Source organism: Cheilinus undulatus, linkage group 3, assembly GCF_018320785.1.
Source record: "Cheilinus undulatus linkage group 3, ASM1832078v1, whole genome shotgun sequence".
Classification (NCBI taxonomy): domain Eukaryota; kingdom Metazoa; phylum Chordata; class Actinopteri; order Labriformes; family Labridae; genus Cheilinus; species Cheilinus undulatus.
Genome location: NC_054867.1, coordinates 52,646,978 through 52,663,403, shown reverse-complemented (window position 1 = coordinate 52,663,403; position 16,426 = coordinate 52,646,978).

Here is a 16,426-nt window from a genome sequence, read left to right as displayed (position 1 = left end):
TCTAAAAAAATGCAACTGCAACAATACAAATAATAAAATATAAATCAGTCTACCTTGGCTGCCGGTGTTGTCCACACATTTGAGACTAGGAGCCATCTCCATCTGGAAAAACAAAAGAAGCAGTTAAAACCACCATTTCAGTTCAAAGCATTGCAAGTCAGTCAGCATTTGCAGAGATTAAGACAAATGAGGCAGAACAAGTTCCGAATGCCATCTAACTAATGTTCAACTGAAGTAAATGACTGAAATTATGATTAAAAAATAAACTGTTTTAGAGAGAAAAGCCAGGAGACATGCAGAAATTAAAAAAACAGGGTCTAAACTTCCAGTATGTGATCAGTCAACATTAATCCTACCATTACTACAACTTCACGTTTAAATCTTAAAAATCAACTTACCTGGAGAGGTTGTGTTGTCCAGAGATGTAGGAAAAAAGGCTCTTCTAATTCCAGGTTGAGACGAGGCAAATGAAACAACAAATAGGTGGTTTGAAGTGACCCAGGAAGTATTCAACCCCAACCACATGTTTTGGAGGGAAAACATTCTAACATTATCACAAATGGATAAGGTTCAAAGGAGCTTCCAACAGTTTTAAAGTATTTGATTCACACAAACATTTGGGTTTGAGTTAGGGTATTAGATTTGTAGATTTAAAATGGAAAAATATAAGTACAGGAAATACTTTTCAGCTCTAAGTTGGCAGTGAAAAAAACATGTTAAAAAGCCATCAATGACAAACAACTCAAACTCACCAAAGCATGGTCACGTTTCTACCATAGAAAGCAGTTCCTGTGAGGCCTTCCATCTCCACATGTCTCAAACATGAGCTTTTTATATACTTCCTCATCAAACTCTGGTCTGCAAACAGGGGTGTTCATTCATTACCTCCAGCATCAAGAGAAGATGAAAACAAAAAACTTCACACTCAAATCCCTCAAAAATGTGACATAAATGTTAAAATCCCTTTTTAAACAGAGCTGAAGTCTTAATATATTTGTTTTGAAAGTTGCAAACAACTTTTAAAACACTGCATTCTCCCCTTGCTGAATGCCACACTTGGTACAGTCCATTATGAAACTGGATGGTGCATTCAGGTGAGCTTGGTCATCAGAAAACTGCCCAAAATTAGGACATGACCTTCTTCTCTTGATTAATTGAAGGTTGCAAACCAACATTAATGGTGGATAATGCCACCTACTGTACAGGAGTGTTTATATACTTTAAACACAGGGTGACATGTACTTTAAGTTACATTCTATTAATCAAAACAATGATAAAATAAAATAAAACAAATTAAATTAAACTCAAACAAATAAAATGTAACTAAATAAGTCAAAATAAAATTAATTGGTCTCATCTTGTATCTGTTAGAGACAAAAATAGGTCATCATAGCGCCTTCTACTGCCAACAGGAAGTGAATGAATGGGTCATTTCTGTATTCATCTTAGTGTGTTAAACTGATCATGCTCTGATTTTGACCTGAACTCTTCAATATCTGTCACAACATCAATGTGTGTCATTCCCAAATGCCCCATTGGCCATGGCAGCCATTTTGATCCTTCGCCATCTGACAGGAAGTGGGTGTAACTCTCATATGAAACACCTGATTGCCTTCAAATTTCACACGAATGATCAGCAGCTGCCTCTCTACGAATTTCAGTGTTCATTTCATAGATTTGCTGTAGCACCCCCTGCTGTAACATGCCATGATCACCTCCAAAATACAAATTCCAATCTTTTTATGGTTTTACATAATTAATATTCCTTCCCTCATCCTCATCTTAAAACTCATGATTTCTACTTTCTATATCAAATATATGCCTTTTAAAAACATTATTTTGACTTTTGATTGTGTTTTCTGACCTTTTTAACAAATATTTTGATGTTTTATCTCAGTTTTGAGCCTTTAAACTTATAATTTTAAATCTCAAAATCATTTATCATCAGTTTTACTCCCCCTTAATGAATTACCTGTGAAAATAAGGTTTACAGTTTATGGTTAAATGTTTACCCTGTTCGGCCCTCAGGTTAGACCTGAATTCAGATTTCGGCCCCTACTGTGGTTGAGTTTAACACCCCTGTTTTAGACTGCCTGCAGCTATGTCTCACATTCACTGAATCTGGTTCTCATCCGATCTAGCCTGAGGATCCACAATCAACTTATACCTGACACACACACCCATAGAAAGTCATGTCTTAAAAACGCTGTGTGCTTACTAAGGTGCATGCCTCCCGGAAGTAGCAAAGTGTCTCCTAGCATGCGCCTCTTTCCCCAGCCCTTGGCAGCCCGGGTAGAGGTCAATTTAAAAGTCTTCCCTGGCAACTCTTGAACACACATTTAGAACAAGTTAGCAAGTGTGCATGATTACGTCAAGTCACTTGTAGGCAGATTTATTGATGTAAAATTTGTGAGGACAGACGGGGCTGCAACAGCAGGGAGACACAGCTGATACAAGCTGAGTAGGAAAGCTGTACAACAACTGTCCCATGCAGCCAGGCTGAAATAGTCAGAACTGACTAAAGCTTCAGTAAAAGAAGATGATGCATAAGCATAAGGGGAAATATTTTGACTACTGGGGGGAGGGAAGTCCAGGTTAAAACAACAATTACGCATTAAATACGTGGAATAAAAAGCTGCAGAAATTAAATGATTCCTACAAATTTGCAAGAGAGGCTTTTAAGATTTGGCCTTTGTGTGGAAAGATGAGAAAAGATGCGTTGCGATGTTTGTGCATGATCACACAAGTTGGAAGACAGTAGAAAACTAGAAAAGCACTCAGAGAGCGCAGGCCTCCGCCATCAGCCCTATCTCCCAATAGTGAAGAATCCTTTAAAAACATTCCCGGATCCAGACGGTGATCCGGATCACTCCCAAAATCTAATTCCCCAATTACTCCCTCCCCGGTGGGGTGGAGACATGGTGAGGCAAAGCATTGGCTTCGCTACGTGTGGACCGTCATGGCAGAAGCACCCATGGTCTCACCGGACAACTGAAAGTCATGGCAGAGGGTGAATATTCCTCTATTGCCCCCAGCATTGTGAGTATTCTCGCTACAATTTGCTGTCTTTCTCTCTGTTACACTCGTCTCCTGGACCGGGCATGCGTCTTTCAAACTCTTTCAAACTCAAATGCTGCTGGGATTGAAGATACTCATTTCCGCCATCTCCTGGTGTAAAGTGGTAACAGCGCAGACCTCCGCCATTAGCCCTATCTCGCAATTGTCAAGAATCCTTTAAAATATTCCTGGGTGCAGACAGTGATCCAGATCAGTCCCAGAATCTAATCAGTTCTTCCTTGTGCCATTTCTGACATTTCCTGAAAATTTCATTAAAATCCATCCATGACTTTTTGAGTCATGTTGCTAACAAACAAACAAACAAGCAAACCCACCCGATCACATAACCTCCTTGGTGGAGGTAATAAGTATTTTCTTTGCCACGTTTTTCTTTTTAACATAATTACAACGCTTATATCAGCCATAATTACTGTCAAAACCAGAACATCAAAAATACAGTTCCATTCACAGAAATGTTCATAAGAAAATAAAAAAGGAGGGACAGAGACTGAGAACCAACACACAGAAACCAGGTGAGAAAAATTGTGAACATTCCTGTGCTGCATTTTTTTTCTGCAGCCCACGTTGAAGACAAATGGAGAAGGAAAGAGAGAGAAATCACTCTCTCGATTGTGAATCCCACAGCCGAGTGTCGAGAGAGTGACTCTGAGAGAAATTTCCTCTCGGTGTCTCTGATGTACGAACTCACGGAGAGAGGAAATGAAAAGCAGGAGGATGCAGCCGTCGTAGGAACATCTCATTCCTCCTCCTTTCATCATCTTTGTGGGGCTGTCTGGGCGGATAGAAGGACCATCCTGAAGCTGAAAGGTCAGTGGTTAAAGGAGTGCACTTGAAGACTCTCGTCCTGTTGAAGTGTTCAAATCCAAGGAACAGAAGGTCAAATGCACCAAAATGTTCCAGAAGATTTTTATGTGGCAAAACAGGCTGTAACTGCATGTTGAATAAGTCAAGGAAAGCCACTCCTGTAAATGAGATGTTCTGAGATTACTTTGAAGGGTTTTCTTTGCACAAACTTTGCTCAAAAGCCTTGTCTTTTTGTCATCAGATTTTTCTCTGGTATTAAAACTGTAGGACATGTTTGAGGTACTGTAGGAACTCAACGACCAATATGCATTACATCGGAGGATCAGTGTTTGGTGGGGAGTGGAGCCTCTGTCCCAGCAAGCGAGTGTTGTTGAGTCAGTCATACCTGTGTTGGCTCCAGTGAAGAGCGTTAATGCTGGAAAACAAAAGGTAACCTCAGCTGCTGGCAGAGTCACTACCTGGGTTTCCATTACACTTGGAAATGCACAAAATCGAAATAGGGCAATAAAAAACTGGTAATGGAAACACCTGAATTTTGAAAAAACCCTAAAATATTGTAAAAAAGTTTTTACACTTTCATGAGGAGGTTTTTCAGGCGTTTCCATATAGAAATATATCGCAAAAGTGTAATGGAAACACTTCTTCCACATTTACAAGTCACGGGACGTGACGTACGGTGTAACATGACCAGTCACTCCGAGACAACATGGCGCAGTACGTGTGGTCAGAAGAAGAGACGACACTTTTCTTAACATCATACTTATACCCTTAGACGTGGCTTTTGCCATACATACGGACTTTAGCTCTGAACTATCATCCCTTGCCTTCGTCTTTTGTTCAAAATTATCAATGCAACCACCGTAGATGCAACCAAAACCGTACCAACACGCAACAGGTTTTGAGTGTCAAGCTTCCCTGCAGCGGATTCACGCCAGATGAGATTTTAAGAGAATTGTAAGGCCTATGCCCAAAACTCCCTTCAATGGAAACGCATTCAAAGCACAATTGTACTTATTCGAAATTTAAGAAATATCACTTTTCTTTTGCAAAAAACTGTAATGGAAACCCAGCTATAGTTGCGCAATTTCTGGCCAACTTTTTTCTTATTTTCTGTACATGTTACAGCAGAGCAGAGCTGAAGTGGGTTGGAACTGCAAAGGACCACGTATGAAAGCTAGACTATCTGCCAATACAGCCAGGACTAACAAGGGGGCCAACGGCACCCTTTACTAAGAGGACAAAGACCTAAACCAGGACAGCCCACCTGTTTTATAATGAACAGTGATATACGATCTAAGGGACTCTGTTACCAAGGACTTCTTTGGTCTGTAAAATTAATAATTTTATTACTTTATCAGCTTTATTTTTATCAGCTAATTTTCTGCAATGGGCATAGCATAATAATTCCCTTCCTGACAATCCATCCATTTTTGATAATGCATATCTCGTTTGCAGCCCCAGGCGGCTAGAGTCTACCCTGGCTGTCATTGGGTGAGACACGGGGTATGCCCTGGAACGGGTGGCCTATCAGTTGCAGGGCTGACATGAAGAGAGAAACAACAAGGCTCTCACTCATTACTACGGACAATTTAGAGTCACCAATTCCCCATCATTACATCAGAGTTTGCATGCACAGAAGGAACATGCAAACTCCACAGATATGGGGCTTTTCCATTACATTTAGCGGCTTGGCTCTACTTGGTTTGACTCAGCATGGCAGGCAGGATTGGGCAGTAAGAACTGTTTGCTTTAATAGCACCAGTAAATAAATTTATACTAGTTAGTTTTAACATAGGGAAGACTGTCTCTATCATTAGCTAAATGTTTCAAACATCTCTAGCATTTGATTTATAAAAAGCCTAGAATTGTTTTGTATAAAAACTATGTTACACAACCTGATACCAGTCCTTATTTATAAGGAATTTATTGTTACTAGTTGCTGAAATTTACATAGCTACAATTTTCTCTCTCTCTTCCAGTGGAAACTGAGGCACCGTCCACACGGAGATGAATTCAGGAGTATACGAAAAACCTTTTTGTCGTATCTGCTTTTCATCCACATGGAAACAACGTTTTCGGAGGCCTATACTCGCGTATACTCCTGAATTAGTCTCTGTGTGGACAGGGCCTAAAGAGCCCACTTGTTTGTGGCTCATCACTACCAGGATTTGAGATGGGAACCTGCCTGACAACATGGTTAGTTATCCACTCTGCTCACTCCCTCTTGTACTCAGCCTTAAGTGTTTGGTGCTAGATTGAGTTCCTGGGCTCAGCAAGCCTCTGTGGTGCTGTCAAGCAACTCAACAGAGATTTGTCTACACAACCAACCCCCTAATTCTGATTCCAGCCTACCCATTCTGATACATTACAGCCTCAATGAGCTTTTCCAACGCTGGAACGATCAGAGGATCTTTTACAAGGAGCTTGCGGAATTAACCAGGAAGGACACTATTAATAGCTTTTCACTCTTGTGAAATTCATAGATGAAACCAAAACTGTTGTTTAGTGATGGCTACATCCCATAAAGAGCAGTTTTTAATGAACAGAGTCTTTGATTTAAAATAAAGTATCCAGTAGAGAAAAATTACCTGATGAAAAACACCAGAGTGGCTGTTTTTCACCGGTTTCGCCTTATTGTCTCTTATTACAACAATTCAGCAGAAAGTTACACAATTATTGACTTTACTTTAGCATGCACTGTAGAAATAGTTGTTTATTGTCATTGCATTGTAAAAACACAGCGAAATTACATTTGGCAGTCTCCTCTGTAGCAGCAAACCCAAGCGATGGTTAGAAATCCGCAGCCTGGCGTCCATCCTGCTGGCGAGGGAGCGGGCATCCGCGAGAAAAAAGCTTGGTATGACAGGTTTGTGTGGGGTCACTCTTCGGGTGCATTCACACCAGAGCTGTTTGGTCCGCTTTAAACGAACTCTGGTCCGTTTTCATGGATAGTCTGGTTCATTTGGAGTGGTGTGAAAGCTCACATGAACTCTGGTGCGGACCAACAAGTGGACTCTGGTCCGTTTGAAAACAGGGGGTCTCGGTCCACCTCCAAACGAATCCTGGTGCAGTTTGTTTGAGATGTGAAAGCAAAGCAGACCAACTTGTGAACCAAAGGCAGGAAGTGGCATGAAGTGTAATGATATACAGATTTATATGTGATTTAATACACTCAAATGCATGGCGGTACCTTGCTTTGCGTCTGTGTAACCATAGTAACACATCGTAGTCCGTGCTTAGTTATTAATCTCATGTTAAGAACGACATGTTGCACAGCTCACCGCCTTGCTAGCTGCTCGTAATGGCCCAATGCAAGAGCAGAAACCCCAAGAGGGTGTAAATTTGGTGTTTTCTCATTATGTGGAAAAAAGACTGGCGGAAGGAGTTTCATCTTCTTCTATGCCTTCTTTTCTTCTTGGTCGCCATTTTTTCGTGGCGACAGCGCCCCTAGCAGGGCAGAGGTTGTAGGTGTTCAGATGGTTTTGTCCGCTTGACCAAAATAGCAGTGTGAATGTGAACCAAACAAAAGGAAAGTGCAACAATCTTGCCATTTATGCTCCAAAACGGACCAGGTCCCCGGACTATCAGGTGTGAAAACGACCTTAGCCTAGCATACAGCCTGGCTTGTTTGCTCCGCTTCTTCTTGCACAATGCCGTTTCTTCCTCCTCCCCACTGGCTGTAGGTGAGTCTCCGTTGGGAAAGATGTAAACTTTGTGGGCACACTGTCAGTGCTGGTATGAGTGTAGGGCTTTGTTTTGCTGCTAGTGATGGAGCGCCAGGCCACTGCGTTTGTACATGCCGCCCCATGCTACCTCAATAGGTAGCATCCTATCATCATCCCATAGTCTCCTGTTGATCAGGCAGTTTTATGTTTATGTTATTTAATTAAAAAAAAAAAAAATTAACATACGTTATTTAATTGTGGAAAAACACTGTAAGTCCAAGATAAAACTCAAGAGCGCATCTTTCTTGCTGCCAGCTGCTCTGTTGCCTGGCAACAGTAAAAATAAAATAAATAAATATTAAATAAAAAAAATAAAAGCATGTATTAAATACTCGCTGGTCTGTGTTTAAGTGCAGAGCTTTTTAGGCTGAATTTGCATGAACTGAAGAAGTGAAAGAAAACAGAGAGGGATTGAAGAGTTAGGAGGACATGAAAGATACAGACTTAAGGAAGGAAAAGAAAAAAAGAAATTATTCATAAAGAGGAAAGTGGAGTAAAACAAACAGATTTAAGGAAGCAGACAGCCCCATAAGCCACGTTTTCTCCTTTAACCCTGAGTTACGTTCATGAATGTTGACAAAAGAGTCACATGGGGCGAGAATAAAGGTGGAGAAACAGCTTTAAACAACAAGAATAAAGTCTAAAAGAGAGTTAGACTGGAGAAAAAAGGTCAGTAACTGGATGAAGGAGTAAAGGGGAGAGCAGCTTGTCTCTGAGCTCTGCACTGATTTGACACTTCTATTATGAAGAAGGATGAGAAGTAGAAAAGTGGAATTTGAGCTGATCATGTTTTTTCCTCCCAACTTTTCTCTCCTCTCTCCATTTCCTCAGTCTTTCCCTCCACTTAGCTCTCTTTTCCTGGCTCCCGCGTGCCTGCCACCTAAATGAAAAAGGAGAGCTCTAATCTTTCGCGCCCTTCTGGATGATTACCATTTTATCTTTCAATTACCAATAATCCTTCTCATAGCTCGCCTCCCTCTCTATCTCTGTCTCAGCCGTACTTTCTCTTTCCATATTTTCCTCCAGACTTTCTTCACCTTTTTATATTCAGTCTCCTCAATATATGCTTAAAAAGGAATCAGAATAACCTCTCTTTTCTATAACTCAACCTTTATAAGCTCTTTTTGAGCTGTAAAAACCCTGTCTCTAGTCTTCATTTCTATTTACTGGTTTTAAACTCTGCTTTTCTTATTTGTGTTCTGTGAAAGAGTCACAGCTTGACCCCAAAATCTACTGCAGGTAATCCTCAGAGAAATTGCAAATAAGCGCCTGGTTTTATAACTGAACTTTTCTCTGCACTGAGAGCCGCTCAGCATGTGGGTCATCCTGGTCCTCACCGGTCCAGATTTAAAAAAGAAATCCTCTGCAGTTTAAACATTTTGAACATCTGATGTATTCTCACAACTACATTTTGTAAATGAAAACACTGACAGTGACAGAAAAAGCCTGAGACCAAACATGCAGCCCCTCAAACTGCCCTCAAAGCTTCATTGTGGAGCTGTTTATTCCTGTAGCTTTTTTAAATTAAACTTCAGAAAAGCTCAACACAGTGAATGTAAGGTCAAAGCAGAGCAGCAGGTGCCGCGCTGCTTTATAGATGTTACCTGGAGGAGCATCTTTTCGTTCATACTTCAGCCAGCGCTTCACGCTGAGCTCTTCTTCTAAATTTGGCAGATGTTCTTAAAATTCAATTCTGCTTTCAACGTCATAAAAAGCAAAAGATGAAGTGGAAAATAAAAATCCTCCAAACATGTCAGTGATTGTTTAATGTGGGCGCAGAAGGCTGAACACCTGAATTTAAGACGATGAAGATGAGTATTCAAGCATTGAGGCACTTTTGATTTGTATCAAATATTAATTTAGGACAACGGTTCTCAAACCGTGTGTCACTCATTCATTACCTCCGCAAAGGAGGTTATGTGATCAGGTGGGTTTGTTAGTTAGTTTGTTTGTTAGCAACATGGGTATTGATGAAATTTTCAGGAAATGTCAGAAATGGCATAAGAAAGAACTGATTAGATTTTGGGAGTGATCCGGATCACCTCTGGATCCAGGAATTTTTCAAAGAGTTCTTTACTATTGGGGAGATAGGGCTAATGGAGGAGTTATGGGCTGTTACCACTTTACACCAGGAGATGGCGGACATGAGTAATTTCAATCCCAGCAGCATTTTTTTGTGTGTTTATATTCAAAGCTTTGGAGTTTATAGAGTATGAAAGACGCATGCCCGGTCAAGGAGACGAGCATAACAGAGAGAAAGACAGCGAATTGTGGCGAGAATACTCATAATGCTGGGAGGAATAGAGGATTATTCACCCTCTGCCATGACTTCCAGTCGTCCGGTGAGACCATGGGTGAGACTGTCTGTGCATCTGTTGGCACCGGCAGGTGGCAATACTCGGACCACTCTTCTTTTGCAAACTGCTCCAGGTCTCTCAGATTTGAAGGGTGCTTCTTGAAACAGCAGTTTTAAGATCTCTCCATAGGTGTTCAATGGGATTTAGATCCGGACTCATTGCTGGCCACTTCAAAACTCTCCAGCGCTTTGTCTCCAAGCATTTCTTGGTGCTTTTTGAGGTATGTTTGGGGTCACTGTCCTGCTGGAACACCCATGACCTCTGACACAGACCCAGCTTTCTGACACTAGGCCCCACATTGCAGCCCAAATTTTTTTGATAGTCTCCAGATTTCATGATTCCTTGCACACAGTCAAGGCACCCAGTGCCAGAGGCAGCAAAAAAAAAAAAAAAAAACATCCTTGAACCTCCACCATGTTTGACTGTAGGTACTGTGTTCTTTTCTTTGTAGGCCTCATTCTGTTTTCTGTAAACAGTAGAATGACGTGCTTTTCCAAAAAGCTCTACCTTAGTCTCATCTGTCCACAAAATGTTCCCCAAGAAGGATTGAGGCTTACTCAGGTACATTTTTGCAAACTCCAGTCTGGCTTTTTTATGTCTCTTTGTCAGCAGTGGGGTTCTCCTCGGTCTCCTGCCATAGTGCTTCATCTCATTCAGATGACCACGTATGGTCCCAGCTGACACTTTTGCACCCTGAGTCTGCAGGACAGCCTGAATTTGTGTGGAAGTTGACTGAGGATGTTTATCCACCATTCCAACTATCCTGCGTTGCATTCTTTTGTCAGTTTTTCTCTCCTGTCCACGTCCAGGGAGATTAGCCACCGTTCCATGGATTATAAGCTTCTTGATTATATTACACACAGTGGACAGAGGAATTTCAAGATCTCTGGAGATGGTCTTGAAACCTTGAGATTGTTTATATTTTTCCACAATTTTGCTTCTTAAGTCCTCAGACAATTCTGGGCTCTTCTTTCTCTTCTCCATGCTTGGTGTGACACACACAGGCACACAACACAAAGGATGAGTCAACTTTTAGACATTCTCACTGGCTTCAGGTGTGATTTCTAGATTGCCAGCACCTGTTACTGCCACAGGTGAGTTTAAATGAGCATCACATGCTTGAAATAAAATGATTTACACATAGTTTTAAAAGGGTGCCAACAATTTTGTCCGGCCCATTTTTGGAGTTTTGTGTACAATTCTATAATTTGCTTGCTTAAATTCCCAAAATATTGTCTAATGGTTATTTAAACATGTATGAATAGGGGAAAATGTGTATTATTACTATTATTATTATTATTACTATTATTATTATTAGTTTGACATGGATAAACCCATTGGTGATTATTTTGGATTCAGATTTATATACAGTTCTATTTTTATACTGAGAAGCTTATATTAAAAGTGATGAATTAGAAAGATTTTAGAAAGATTTTTGGCACAACTTAAAGGTTGTTGCACTAAGTAGCTTATCTATATTGTGTAGAAAAGGGGTGTCAAACTCAAGGCCTGGGGTCCAAATCCGGCCCGTGGTACAGTTATTCCCAGCTTACAACATCATATCATATATTTATTATAACCGGCCCGCCGGTATGAGGTCTGCAGATTTCCTCCAGTATAAAAATGTAAATTCAAGAAAATGTAATGTCAACTGTTATAATTTATTGAGAAGGGGTGGGATTAAATAAGTTTGCACTTCTTCCCGTTCTTTTTTGAACATGTAATCTTGATTATGAAGTCTTCTTGTAATTGTTTTGTTTCATTTCTCTCTCTTCAAAATCAGTGTGTGTCTCCTAGAGCTGTATGACTGTTTTTTCATAGTTTTCCTTTTACATGCTCAAAATAAACTTCACTAAACTAAACTAGAGGATTATAATTATGAAAAAATCTTTTAAGTGCATGTTCTATATAAAAATAGAGAGAAAGATGATTTAATAGGAGAGTTTCTGTTCCTACGGATGAATTTTGTCCTCATAAGTATAGCAGAAGTCTGCTTCACACACTCCAACTTTGCTGACACACGCTTCCACTCACCCATTCCTCACTCACACACCAGGGATCCCGTTCAGCCAGGCTTTAAGTCTGGATGAGACCAGATACTTTGGTCGGTAATTGCTGCTCCTCTCGCCTTTGAAGTGAGGTGAAGCACGGGTCGGTCCAAGTCAGAGACACGCCAAACTGTAAGTCGGTCTAATCTATGAACCAGGCCGACACCTGCAGGGGAAATGCATCACCTGGGGTTACCTGAGGCCTTCAGAGAGAGACGGAGGAGGAGGAGAGGGGGGAAACAGGTTGAAGGGTAAAGGAGGAATTGAAAGAGAGAAGGAACAACATAGAAAGCAGTGAGGTGAAGAGATAAGGAAGAAGGAGACTCCTAAGGACAGGAAGGAAAGAGGGAGGAAAAGAAAAGTAAGGTAAAATGGATGCCATGGATTCAGACAGAAGTCAAACTGCAGTTTGGATTTAATTTAAGAAGATGTGGGCCGGCAGAGTTAACTGGCATCGCTAACGTTATAGGAAATTGCTGTCCAAAGTGAAAATGCTTAACTCTTCACTGTTCTCAAGGACTCTCCTATGTAGCCGCTCTAACTCCAACTCTACATCGCAGATGGCCACCCAAGCCTGTTGGGCAGGTCCAGGCCCGGATCTGATGACCTTTGACCACTATCGTGTTGTCCTAATTTTTTTTTAACATAAACTATGCTCATTATTTTCTTTGGAGCAACTTTGACTTTTTGTGTTTTTTTTTTTCACATCAGTCCAAGTCATTTAAATGGCTCAATCAAGCAGTCATTGTTTGTACAGTGCCAATCCATATCCAAAGTTAAATCAAGACACTTTTCAATGAGGGCAGGTCTTGATCGTACTCTCTGTTGGCTCTACTGACTCAAATGGGTGATTGATGATTCTGATCAGTACTTGCTGTTCCCCCCTCTCCCTAACTCTGGCGGCGAACCCTCATTTTAAACACTGGGATTTGCCCGTATTTTATGTGGATATCAACCATAGTATTTAACGGATACGAATTTTGTACTCAGCCATTTAACAGAGACTGAATACAAGTTGTTCTCCATCTTTCTGTGACACATGAGCGTGTGATGTATGAAGCTCTCTGTCAGGATGGATGGATCCAGAGTGATTCTAAAGGAGTGGCAGAGCCACATGCTAACTCAAGGGAAAAACAACACTTAGGTACAAAAACATCTAATGTCCGGCTGGGGCTTTGGTAGTGTGTCGCTGACCTTGTTCACTGACCCGCTGCTCTGGTCCATTCACCAGCTTCTTTAATGCCATGTAAATCCACACTGTCTCTGTCTGCTGCCTTCATTTCTTCTGCAAACTAAAACATTTTCAGAAAATCCGTCTTCATTTATGCCGGAGATCAAACAATCTCTAAACATCATTGTCGGCAAATCACCAAAGTCACAGTCCTGCGCCAGCTTTCTCAGTCTGGCTACTGAGTCCCTCACACTTTACATTTTAGTCTGGTGCCCTCTATTGGCATTAAGATGCACTAACATTCCACAGTCACTTAACTGGTAAGGTCCCTGAATTATGTCATGTTAGGATTTCATTACCTCTGCCAAGGAGGTTATGTGATCGGGTGGGTTTGTTTGTTTGTTTGTTTGTTTGTTAGCAACATAACTCAAAAAGTTATGGACGGATTTTCAGGAAATTTTCAGGAAATGTCAGAAATGGCACAAGGAGGAACTGATTAGATTTTGGGAGTGATCCGGATCACCGTCTGGATCCGTCTGGAATTTTTTAAAGGATTCTTTACTATTGGGAGATAGGGTTAATGGCTGAGATCTGTGCTCTCTGAGTGCTTTTCTAATTGAAAATGTGTTCATAATTATTATTATTATTATTATTATTATTATTATTATTATGGCACCAGTTTTAACCAGTACACCTGAGAAGTCCTCTGAAATGGTATCCAGCAAAATTGGAGCAACGGTATGGTGTGCATAGCGAGGCAGAAGGACAGATAGGCACGCTGCCAGTTATAGAAGTAAGATGAGTAGCCTAAATAAAGGTAGCCTACTTTAAACAGTATTAAAACATTTTCTTATAATCTGTCTGATGTTCCAGTTTGCTGGCCCTTTTTGATTTTTGTCCCTGAAAATGTTCTATATTAAACAAAAAACTAACAAACTAATAAAACCTATAATAAACTCAAATGAAGCAGAATATAAGACAAAAACTAAAACTAGCATACTGATATTAAACTGGAAACAAAAAGTCAACGAAAAAAAAACAGAACACACCGTCTGCACTGTCTGCTGTGCTGCTCATTCCCTCTGTCTCCACTGTCTCGATCACATGTGTGCACGGCATCCCATGTTTACTTCCTGGTAATTACTGAGGACGAGTACAGCTGATGCCCCTGAATGATGCCGGGGACGGGACGTGCAGCATCCATCATGCATTTGGGTACGTGTAGTTAACAGCAAGAACATCTCATCAAAGAGGAAGTCACGTAAATGATGTAATATTTCAGCAGCTCACCCAAAACTGGTAGATTTAAACTTCTGAAATCCTAAAGGTTTGGTTATCATGAGCCTTATCACTAAAAGAGGAAACAGTGAGCACAACCAGGATGCTCTAGTGACTACTTAAAACAGGAAAGTTGGATAAATGTAGGCTCATTTTTACTTTCAAAGATTGCTCAAAAAGTCAAACTTTCCTGTTTTCTGTTTTGAGAGTTGATATGACACCTTAGCGTGTTAGTGCATGTGGTATCCCACCCCCACCCCGAGTAAAGAGACAAACAGCATCACCTCCTGCCTCCTGGGCCGCTGTGTCTGAGAATGTCTGTCTGCCACTGTGACGAGTTCAACCCCAGCGTGAACTCAGCACCAACCACTAGTCTGAATATCTCTGCTCTCTCTCTACATAGTTTCTCCCCTCTAACCTTGATCCACACTTGTTCGTTATGACACTGCAGTTGTCTCTTCTCAGGAAATCCTGCTGTCTGCAACCCTGGAACTGAAAAACATCAGGTCTATGGAAAACCTCTGTCATGAGTCTGATATCCGATGAAACAGCAGAAGAAAAAAACATGCCATAGGTCATGGTTGGTAAATAGCTTGAGGTAGGGATGCACCAATTGCTGGCCCATGCCAACACTGTGATGTCTAAAGTAGCATAGCTGATGGCCGATACTAATGCAGAAGTTCTTTACTTCTTTTGATGCAGCCCTCCTACATTTCCAGCATTTTTTCTCATGTTTATAGTTTGCTCAACCAGTCACAACTTCTGCCTGATACTGTCTTCTCTCAATCAGCTGCTGAGTTCACAAAATGTCAACTGAGACACAACAGATTAACATCTGCTACTGATCACAGTTCATGTCCTTAGTTAGTTAGTTGCTAATAGCCGTTGTTCGTCAAAGAGGCCAATATTGGCTGATACCGATGCATCTGTGCATCCCTGTAGTTAGAAGAGCAAAACACGACCCCTAAGCTAACAGTGCTAACAGTCTGCAGTCATCCTGTGAGCTTGTTTTCACCTGACTGGAGGCATGGCCTCTCTAGAGGGTACTAACTAGTGTTGGATTGCTCTTAGTTGCAGTTTCCTTGTGCTTATTTCTTCACCTGCCACCATAGCTTACAGGCTTGCAGTTGCTTCCACTAAACTGTCTGTAGATACTGTGTCTTCATCATCAAATGATGCTGATTGGTCCGGTCATTCTCTGAACAGGAGCAAGCTTATCAGCTTGGAGCTTTGCAAGATGACAGACAGGGCTCTGCACTTTTAAGATGAGACAGCATTAAAAAAAAACATACAACCAAAGCTTATTTATTTATTAATGGATGCTGTTGTTAACCTGACAGGCCAGATGGATTTGTTTCACACATCCGTCTGGCACCAGAGTTTCTGCCAAGACTAAATCTGGCCCTTCTGCAAATGTACTGGATTACCCCTACACTATTGTTTACTGTGTTATCAAGAAGAATCTGTGAGTTTCAAATTCTGATTTGTTTTTTTCTTTTGTCTTTAGAGTCCTAAAACTTTTTTTTTTTAATTCAAGTGACATTACTGTATTAGATATATTCTTAAAGCCCAGGTTGTCCTGTCAAAAAGGATGTATGGAGCTTGACTGTGCACCACAGGGTTGATGTTTTACAATCTTTTTAAGACAAAAAGTCCAGACGAGACACAATGGTGAAAAAGTGTCAGTGAGCTCTAGCACAAAACATGCCAACGTTCCGTCATACTCATCACCAGCCTGACTAACTTTGCTTCTCCCTCCTTTGATAAAATGTGAACACATTTTCTGGTCTGTTTTAGATGCTTTGGCATCATTTCTAAAAGCTCTGTAACAAAATCTGCCCTTTAGATGCCGTCCATAATTTAAAATCCCCGACACCATGATGTATGACACCGTAGATGTGCCATAATGCAGGCTAACTCCCAGTGATTACATGCTACATGGATAATGATGGGGTGTGAATGTAA